This window comes from Haemaphysalis longicornis, unplaced genomic scaffold (assembly GCF_048455015.1).
Source record: "Haemaphysalis longicornis isolate Haplotype H1 unplaced genomic scaffold, Haemaphysalis longicornis Haplotype H1 scaffold_1, whole genome shotgun sequence".
NCBI lineage: Eukaryota > Metazoa > Arthropoda > Arachnida > Ixodida > Ixodidae > Haemaphysalis > Haemaphysalis longicornis.
Genome location: NW_027526203.1, coordinates 386,140,161 through 386,150,185, shown reverse-complemented (window position 1 = coordinate 386,150,185; position 10,025 = coordinate 386,140,161). Strand labels below are relative to the sequence as shown.

The 10,025-nt window shown below is 45.8% G+C and overlaps 1 long non-coding RNA gene across 1 annotated transcript; it reads left to right on the top strand.

Moving 5' to 3' along the window:
- The first annotated feature begins 5,573 nt into the window (after positions 1–5,573).
- On the top strand, positions 5,574–9,438 carry LOC144172017 (uncharacterized). The gene is made up of 3 exons (XR_013322969.1): positions 5,574–5,938; positions 7,708–7,788; positions 9,175–9,438. It is a non-coding gene; the product is annotated as an uncharacterized LOC144172017 (long non-coding RNA).
- The last annotated feature ends 587 nt before the right edge of the window (positions 9,439–10,025 follow it).

Below are 10,025 nucleotides of genomic sequence, written 5' to 3'. Positions count from 1 at the left end.
ACACGACCGCCCCCGTCGGCCTGCGCAAAAAAGGAAGATAGAACCCCTGCATACACGCCCTCGAAGAAAGCTGTACAGCCGATTCAGTTTGTTGTGGACGAAGAGCAACCGAGGCTGCAGCCACAAACGATTGCGCTTGCCGTGGTATGAGCCAAAGCATATCTTCACATAGTTATGTTATCGTCCGTCTGACTGTTACTTACTGAAGGGAAAATTCAGAACACAAACGTTGACGTCTAGCGTCTATGCCAGACATAGACGCTGCTGTTTAGGCCCTAAAAACCATCTTCAGGGCGTCTGTCGGTTCTGTCTGATGGCGCGCTCGCGCCGCTGATTACGAACGAGGCGTCTGTTGGCGTTGACTTATCGTGTTGGCGAGCCGGTAAACGCCATCACGGTTAAACTCCCTGTTGGAAGAATACGCTGTTGGGACGATAGAGTGCCGACAGAGCTTCTTGTTGGCCCCACAAACGCCATCAAGGTTAAACTCCCTGTTGGAAGACTAGGCTATTGGAACGATAGAGTGCCGACAGAACTTCGTATTGGCCCCACAGGCGTGCTGTGAGCCCAACAAGAAAGTCTTGTTGGAATTTTTGCCCGGGGCATAATAATACGGGAACAAATTCTTAGGTAAATTCGATTTCGTTGAGGACACCGATGCCTCGCGTAAAAGTTTTATTTATAGGACTACAAGAGGCATTTTGTAGCCTTTCCTTCCCGTGCACCCAGACATCGAAACGAACCTTGTGATACACACGAAGCAGTAGATTAGTGCAGAGTGGAATTTAAACATTCAGCACGTTTTGTTCAATTTACGAACAGCAATTTTAGAGCCTTTCCCCTGGTCTATGTGGAGAGTTCATATTTATTCTCTCAACGGGCGGTGAACTAGTGCAATGTGCGGTTTAAACATTCAGCCTGTTTTTGTGCAATTTTGCATGCTTGCATTCACACACCATTCTTTTAGGCACCCTAACGATAAGGTGCCGTGGTAACACCCCAATCGAGAAGAAATACTTTTTAGCACCCCTTTAACGGTCGTAGCACCCTATGAAACTGTTGATTACACCCCTGAATTTTGGCACCCTCGAGGTGGGGTGCCCGAGCAATATTTGGGTGCTTGAAAGGTGCAAAAAGGGTGCGAAATGTTCAGTACACCCTCCTTGCACCTTAAAGGGTGTAAAAATGTTAAGATTTACACCCCTTAATATGTGGCACCCTCATGATTGGGTGCCGGAGCAATGTTTTAGTCCTTAAAAGGTGCAAAAAGGGTGCAAAATGTTGAGTGCACCCTTTTAGCACCTTTAAGGGTGTTAAAAAGTTTAGTGTGTGTGGAAATGAGAGGAATGTTGTGCAGTGAAACGCCAGGCGTACGGGAGCTGCTGTTGCAACCTTTTATCCGCGCAGAAGTAAACGGAGCATGGGAGCGGTGGCCGAACTAAAGCCGGCCGAACTGCATCGCTGCGCCGCGTATGGGCGCCGACAGGAACCATGGAGCGCCGGTCAAAGAGTGTGTTCGCACTGTCCCCGCCGCCGTATCTGATATGTTTAAAGGGACACTGAAGTGATTTGTAAACATTGCGGGATTACTAGCGCAAATTGTAGTTCGGAGTCCGTAGGCATTGTTTCGACCACTCTGGCCGCGTTTACGCGAATTTATTTAGTAGAAAAATCAATTCGAAAATGCTGTCCTCCTCTCTTTACGCTCGCCCATTTTCTGTGGCGTTTTCGTGTGATGTCAGCAGGAGATGAGCTGGAAAATGGCTGCGCTACTGCACGGTTCGCCGACCAGCCGACCTACCGATCGAGTCAGTCGGCCCAGCGTTTCGTCCGCCGGCCGCCGACGGGTCGTCGCTATTCGCTCGCTCAATTGAAACTAAGCCACAACACCTTTGTGAATGAAAGAATGTGCCTTTCCTTACTTTGTTAGTTTGTACACTGTGTCAAACTCAGAGTCCGGGTCGCTCCACACAAGCGCTGCACAAGTGCACATGCGACGCTTCGCTGACTTTACGCTAGTAGGAAAATCTAAGGCCAATTGAAGGCGGGAGAAGAGTCAGCGAAGTCAATATAGGTACTAATAAAATAAAATCACCTGAAACGTTTACCGCACAGCGCAAAACTAGGGAGCAGGAAGCACTTTTTGCGCTGGGTAAACAAGCACAGCGGTCAGCAGCACGACCGCACATCTGCGAACGCTTTTCCGTCAAAGGAATGCAATTGCTAGACGTGAGATATTGTGGAAGTTTGGGGGACACTTACTGCAGGAGTGATATACAACAAATAGTCACATAAAGTAGTTAAAATGCTTAAAATAAATAAAAGTGTAAACTGGTCATACATTATAAATCTTATATATCCAACCTGGCCAGCGCCGGCTCGTGGCCTAGCGGTCTGAGACGCTGGAATTTGTTTGAAAGTCGCAAGTTCGAGGGTACATGTATTTTTTTTTGTAAGTTGATTTTTTCGTATGCGGCCGATGTTTTCTGAACTGACTTCACCATTTTTGGGCCGTAACGTTCACTGCTCCACGAGTGAGATCGCAGAACGCGCGCATACTGACAATGACGCGCTAGCGAGTTCTCGTTGGCGTGCTGTTGCCACAAGCACCAACTGCTTGCGGGCAGTGGGCCCAGGCCTGAATCAGCACACCCTTGGCCTGGTGCGAACTAGCTTTTTACGAACAGACATGAGTGAGGCAAGCTCCGAATATGCGGGAAAAGCGCATGGCATTTGAGAGTCTGCGGTGACGCGGAGGGCGTTCATCCACTGCGTAGGCCTCGTCTAGTGATTTCTACGATTCCAAGCCGCCCTGGGAGGTTTATCTTAGACATTTGACAGCCGACAACATGGCAGAAGCGCGGTACGGCGATAATTGAGAAATCGAGAATGCCCATCCAACAACGCCAGCAGATGTCAAGCATGTTGTTTTACAGAACCGAAACCGAAACCGAAACTTTTAATTGCTAACCTTGGGCATCGACCAATCACGGTGCCCCCCCCCCCTCCTGACGTCACAGCCTTTAGTTGGTGCGGCCGCCGCAAACCGCGCATAGTAGTTTTTCTTCTTTCGCGCTTTGTAAAATAATTACCGATTTGTCAACCGAATAAACGATGAATAGTGTGTTAATTTGAGCCAGTCTACACAGTGCAAGCAAAAACGGGAGCTTGACAAATTCACTTCAGTGTCCCTTTAATCGCCGCTCTGCTGGCGTGTCATGATCGGCGAGACGGTCTTCAAAAGTCAGCGCTGGGCTATAGAGTGGCGCTGGTTGCATTGCCGCTCGCAGGCATCAGCGGCGACCGAATCCGCCGCTCATGAGCTGGACGAAGCTGCGCGCGCCCGCAAACGTGCCTTGTTGCGCGCTGTAAAGGGCGGCATAAAATTGTACGCCGCTGCGGTTTGGCATAGCATGTCATTGCGATATAATTAATTGTAATCCGGCAACAAAATTGCCATGTACAATATAGAAAGCTCATTCACAGACATTTTCCTTGTTCGAAAAAAAAAATCTTGCTTACGAGATTTCTTCTTTAATTTTGGGTTTGACCCAAGTTATTGCAGCCGATCACTCCAGGTCTGTTCTGAAGAAAGGAAAATAAAAAATGTCCATGCGGTGAAAATTCTGTATTAGAGAACACGGTAAAGAATAGGTACAATCGTTGCCTGCTATTACAGCGGGCCTCATACGGCGCATATTTTGTTGCTGCATTAACCCTTTCGCTCCCGTTGACGAGGATAGCCGTCATAAGATTTTTTACCAAAAATTAACCGATTACGACAGTATGGTCGCCATCGGTCATGACGACTAAACTCGTCATCGGTCATTTTGGGGCCTTGACGGCGCTTTTTTGCAAGACATTGAGGCCATGAGGTGAGGCCATGCGGTGAGGCCATCTTTCAATTCAATATTGAATTGAAAGTGTTGCAGGTTTAAATATATTTAAACCTGCAACACTTTCTTAAATAATATAAGGTGCTCGTTAAAAATAACAACGTCGGTTTTAATGCGGCAAAAAAATATACGCCCTATGAGGCCCGCTGTAGTAGCAGGCAACGATTGTACCTATTCTTTAGGGTGTTCTCTTAGGGTGTTCTCTAAGCAGACTTATTTTAACCAGCTGGTGACATTAAACGTGGATCAAAATCTCGATACACGGACGTTCTCAATTTCCGTCTACTTCAGAAAAACGGTCGTGGTGAAGGGGGATCGAGTCCACTTGCGGTCAGCAGCAAACGGCTTAGCCACTCAGCAGCTCCTGCGGTCACACTTGTCAAGTATTAACAATTTGCAGGTGTCGGACCTTTTAAACAAATTATGAAATGCAAAAAGTTTGCACACGTCGGGTGTGGGCTTTCGCTGTTGCGCAGTGGAGCACTCCTGCAGCGCCTGATTGCTCCAATTAGAGTGCCTCGATGCGCGCCCCCCCCCGCTTAGAGTGGTGTCAGCTTTTGAAAGGGCAGGTGCCGCCTCGGCGGCCTTGGCGGCAGCGTGGCCGCCATTTTGACTCCTCCGGCCGGGCCCCGCCACTTGGTGTGCATGTTGTTGCTCGCTTGATGCTCGTTCCCCGCCAGTTTTATGCGATCGTTTCCATCACCATGCCCTTGTGCTGCGGACCGCAGGGCAAAAATTATTCTAGGAATGGCTAAAAACTCTAGCACTTGCCCAGGGGTTCGAAAAGAAGGCTTCTTTGTACACCGAAAATCAAGCGCGACAAGCGGCATTTCACCAAAGCTTCATCTATTTGTATCGTAAGTAAACATTTATTTTTTTGAGCGCGAAGCTATTCCACCTGCCAGAAATATTTAGCGCACCATTATTTTTTATTTGGGTGAGTGGGCAAACGTCGAGCAGCCAAGCGTCGTGGAGCGTACGGGGAATTTGGGGAACGACCGCGCGGTGAGAAAATGCCCCAGATAGGAGGCCGGAGTATTTATTGAATACAAAAGCAACCGTGTGGGCAATATTTGGCGCAGCTTAAAGGGGATACATTCAAAAGTACTACCGAGGGTTTCAGAGTAGTGTCGTTGCGTGGGAAAGTTTCACCCTGGGTTCAGAACTTATATTTATTCGTGCACGCTTTCCACAACTTCGTCGAAACTTGCATGCCTCTTCCGAAATGAGAACGTTTGGACACAAAACTTATGCTGTTACTGCGAAAAATGTTCAGCGTTTCGATGCCGGGCCGGTTACCGCCGTCTTTGTCCTTGTGAAGCAGTGCTTTGTAAATGAGAAGTAAAAACAAGCCCAGGCCTATTGCGCAGTGTTGTGTCATTCTTATAGGATAATTAAATTCTGCCCTAGTAGGAAATCACGACTTTGCTACAAACTTTTCATAGAAATAAATTTGTAACGCCTGCTATAAAGTATCGCCCCAGCGACCTCATCTTTCGTCAGCTGATTGTTTTTTATTCGCCAACATTTTCAGTGCAAAGGTTTAACATATTACCCTAACAGCAGGCAAGGAACGCCCTTTATAAATCTCGCTCCACAAACCTGTTTTTTCTTCAGCTGATTGTTTTTATTCGCATAAATTTTGAGTTCAAAGGTTTAAAGCTTTACCCTAACAGCAGGCAAGGTCCATTGTCGCGCTCATTGAAACGGCTCACGGGAAAACGCACGTGAAATCAGATGATTAAAATTTTTCCGTGGAGATAACCTCTCCAATGAATAAATATTTCTCTCTGTCTCACACAGACTGCTAGTCCTTGCCGGGGATCATCCAGAACGCATAAATGAGGTTTTGGTTAAATGACAAGGACGTACATTCATCGTTATTTTGCCAGTCTGCTGAAATCCAATGGAAATTTTTTTTGCAGGCTTACTTTGAACCAAACTACTATGAATGAAACTGCGGGATGGTTGGGAAAGGCTGAAACCGAATGCAGTCATGAAGATAACAGCGAGTCAGCGACAGTCCTCAGCAAGTTCTCCATGTAAGCTTTTATTAGTGAAATTGCCTCTGTAGGCGCAGCATTTGTGTACACGAATAAATCATATGTTCACTGGAATTCCCGGGTTTTGTTTCGTAAAAGTAGAGCGACAGTATGGATGTGATGTGTTCAGGTGTGCCCGTAAAGTATCTTCTGTAAATGCTGAGGCGGGGGATGGGTATCAATATCAGGTAATAGTAAGGGAAAAACAGGTGCTTATATACCACAAAAAATTTAAATATTTGAATCATTTCCGCAAGAATACTAATAAAGTAGTTCACATTTCATCTTACCAGCATATTTACACAGTACTGCCGGTCGGCACCTTATTCCTTGGGGGGTGGCGGGAGGGGGCGCTTTTGCGTGCAATGCAATTATTCCAGTTTTAGAAAATTATAAATAGTTTGTAAACATTGTTTGTAAACACTAGCTAGCTCCACAATACTGAAATGTTTACGTTGATGTACATGTACGGCTGCTGGCAGCATGTATATAAGTGCTTTAAACGATGGGGAGCGTGTTTGGAACAACGTTTTTACAAAGTAAATAGGTAAAGGTTTAGTCTTACCGAACGTCTGTTATTTCCCGCCTAAGGAAGATTATTCGTTTTTAATATATAGAAGTCTTCGTCAACCACTGACGCCTAACACAGGCACAGTCCATTAGCTTACAAGGCATACTTCGTTCCTTTGATAAGCATTTAGGCAACAGCAGCACTAAGTGCTGGCTAAGCTTCGCAAAATAGAAAAGCTTGCGAACGTGTGCTACGACGCGGCTGTCCTCACCCTCAGCCGAGCGCGCGAGCATCAAGGCACCCTAGCTCCAATAAAGGCGCAGCTAGCTAGGGAAGGGCAAAGTCGTTTTATATCCCCTGCAAGCTTCCGAGAATGACATTTCGTCCCTGTTATTACATAGAGCGTGATAGTGTTCAAATGTCTGGAGGGGAAAGTGCGCGAGCGGGTACGAAGTTGATGGTACGTGAAAGAAAAAAAGGCCTGAATTGCACTGACTACGCAATATCAACAACGGAAGATCGAACCATCATTTCTTTTTTCAGTTCAGTTCCGGTTCCGGTTCCGGTTCAACGTGCTCAAAAAATAATGGTTGGGGTTCGGGTTCAGTTCCGGCAAAAATATCGGTTCAGTTCCAGTTTTCGGTTCGATATATATATATATATAATTGGACAGCAAAGCTTCTAAAAATACCATTAAAATGATACTACAGAATGAATGGCAAAAGAACTTTAACTGTAGTTTGGCAGTACTTTATTTTCGAGCGTGTTGACCGAGGCGCAGTGCCAACGAGTGCAAGACACAAAACACTATTGTTTCTCATTTGTGATTTAGCACCCTTCTGAAATAGTTGCCTTAACGAAACTTGGAATGACTACACTGTTGACCTAGCGTACAAACATAGGTCTGTACGTCCCACGCCTTGTTTGTGATGCGGCAGCAATGGTATTTAGAGCGGCGGCTTCGGGTTATTATCATAAAAACGCCACCGGTAGTTGTCCATTATACCTGTATACAACCCTGTAATCCCTGTAATCCTTGTAATCTCTGTAATCTCTAGACGTCCTGTAATCCTTAGACGCCCATGTGCTCGCATCACCTGGGAATTTCCAATTGTTTAAAACTCCACGGGGTAAACTAACTAATAATGAGAGGTAAATAAAACTCGGCGTAATGCTCGAGTCTTCTTACCGGCCAATTGCAAGTTGAACAGCATTTTTTCAAGGCAACAATTTTTCAAGACATAATTTTGATTTACAGGTACGTAGCGTTCGCAAGAAATTTGGCCCTGCCTCAAAGCGTATTATGCCGCCGGAAGAGGACACGGAGATAAACTGAGGAGTAAGTCATATACAAAGTCGCTGTAAAATCGGGGAGTCGACTAGTTTCTAAATGCTTGAGCATTTCTATGTGGACTCAACGACGATTCACGTCTGTCGGTCTGCAACGTCTTATGTGCCACTCTTTCGCAGAACAGAAGATGCTTCAAATTCATATCTAATTTATTATATTTACGTGAATACATGTTTTTCTAGCGATGAATTTCCGCATTGTAGAGAAGCTGACTTTAATGAAAATCTGTGTACAGCGCTCTACAGGGATACATGGTCTTATGGGGGGTATATGATATATAGCCTTAGGGCTTTTATATTCTTGTACAAAACCGTCAGTGACGTTCCTGAAAAATGACTTCTCAGCAATGAACTTGTGTACAGTAGCGAAGCGTACTCTAAAGGGGCTCAGAGCATAGCGCTTTGTAGCGATACATGGGGCTTTATAAGGTATTTAATATATGGCCATAGGGCCTTCATGTTTTCACGCAATACCTCTTATATTGCGCCTAGAAAGTCTTTCCCCCCCCCCCAAAAAAAACATTTGTGTATGGTAGTTAAGCTAATTTCAAAAGGACGTGATAGGTTTATTGTAGGTTTATTATAGGTACTTGTTTATTGTACAATTTTTCCCCACTCCCCTTTGTAAAGTCCTCAGTGACCTTGAGGGTATTTGAAACTAAATAAATAAATAAATAAGTAAATAAATAGGTAGTGTTTTATAGACATACACGCGGTCTTAAGGAGGCATTTAATAAATCATAAAAATAGAAATCCGCACGCGATATGTCAACAAAATATAAGAAAAAAAAACGAGTTGTCAATAAATGCGCCAGATGGCGTTAGTTGTCTGGAAGGCGCCGTTTTTAGATTTTGCGGGACATTTGAAATCATCAGAACTCTGTGTCCGAAGGCCTAAGGCGCCGTAAGGAAAGCGTTAAAATAATGTCGCACCTCGGAAGTGTAACCTCTCTTTCCGAGGTAGCCAGACAATTGCCCTAAATTTTTTCCATGTCGATGCACACAGTAAAAACAGTAGCAAAAAAAAGTTCTTTGCTCAAAACAAGATCTATTCAATTTTGTGCGTCACTTTTTTCTGCCTTAAGTATAGATTACTTTCCGGGCCGGTAACTTCGCGACAAGGGGCCCTTTGAGCATAAGTTTTGTTCTTTTATCAGGATTTTGTTTCAGCATAAAGCGGAAGCCAAAAGTTACACGAGATAGTTTTGTTAATACGGCCTTCCGAAACTTCCTCAGGCGGTTTCTCGGAAGGCCAATTCCACCTTCGCACCTTTGTGTTGGGAGTTCCATTGTGGGTCCATTTTTCTGGGTATAGGCTTGATAATTTTGGATTATTTGAATTTAGGACATACTCGTTTTCTCTCTCACTTCAAAGTGTACCGCCGAAGTCTCTTCTTTCGATGGACGGAATACAGAGCAAGGTGGAGAGAACAAGGAGGGAGAGGGGGAGGGTGAAGGGAGTCCAGTGCAGGTCGACGCCCCCTTTTCGCCTGCGCCCTGTGCGACCGCCCTGGTCTCCCACCCCTAAGACCGGCACTGGATGATGTGACGTCCCTCGCCACTGGTGGCCTTCAAGAACTCATTTCTCGCCGTGGCCTTCATTGGGCCGGGGACATCGGCGAGCGCCGGTGTGTATTTATGGGCGAATAGTGCACTGAATTTCGAGTGTCAATGTGTGGACATTTATCGGATGACTAGATAGTGTGTTCTAACCTTCAGAGACTACTTAATTCGAAAAATGACACATAAAGCTTTTTAAAGCGCTGTTCTGGTTGGCGCCCGTCGCCTAAGCTCATGTTCACACGTTTCATAGCTGTTTGGCGTAATTTTTTCTATTTCTGCGTACGCAGCTACCATGTGGATGAAACGGCTTTGTGCAGCCGCTGGTTGGCCCCCTTTTTTTCATGAGATTCGTTCGCACACGGACTAACAGAGTTGGAAATACCGTCGAAGCTGCAGCCTTCGGCGCAAGGCAACTGTCGCTACGGCTTAGCTCTGGTTGCGCCAACGTGCACAATACAGGCTTGCAGTGCGACAAAACATGTGCAACGCTTACTGAAGCCAGGTTCGTGCGCTCGTCACGAGTAAGAAGGATGGGTTAGCGGCAGCGCCGAACTGCGGGGCTCCGGGGACGCAGGAGGTGCGATGAAAGGCGTCTAGTGCACGTTAAGTAACGAGAGATTACATGTTCTACTCCGTGGCAAATTAAAGCTTATATGCGCTAGC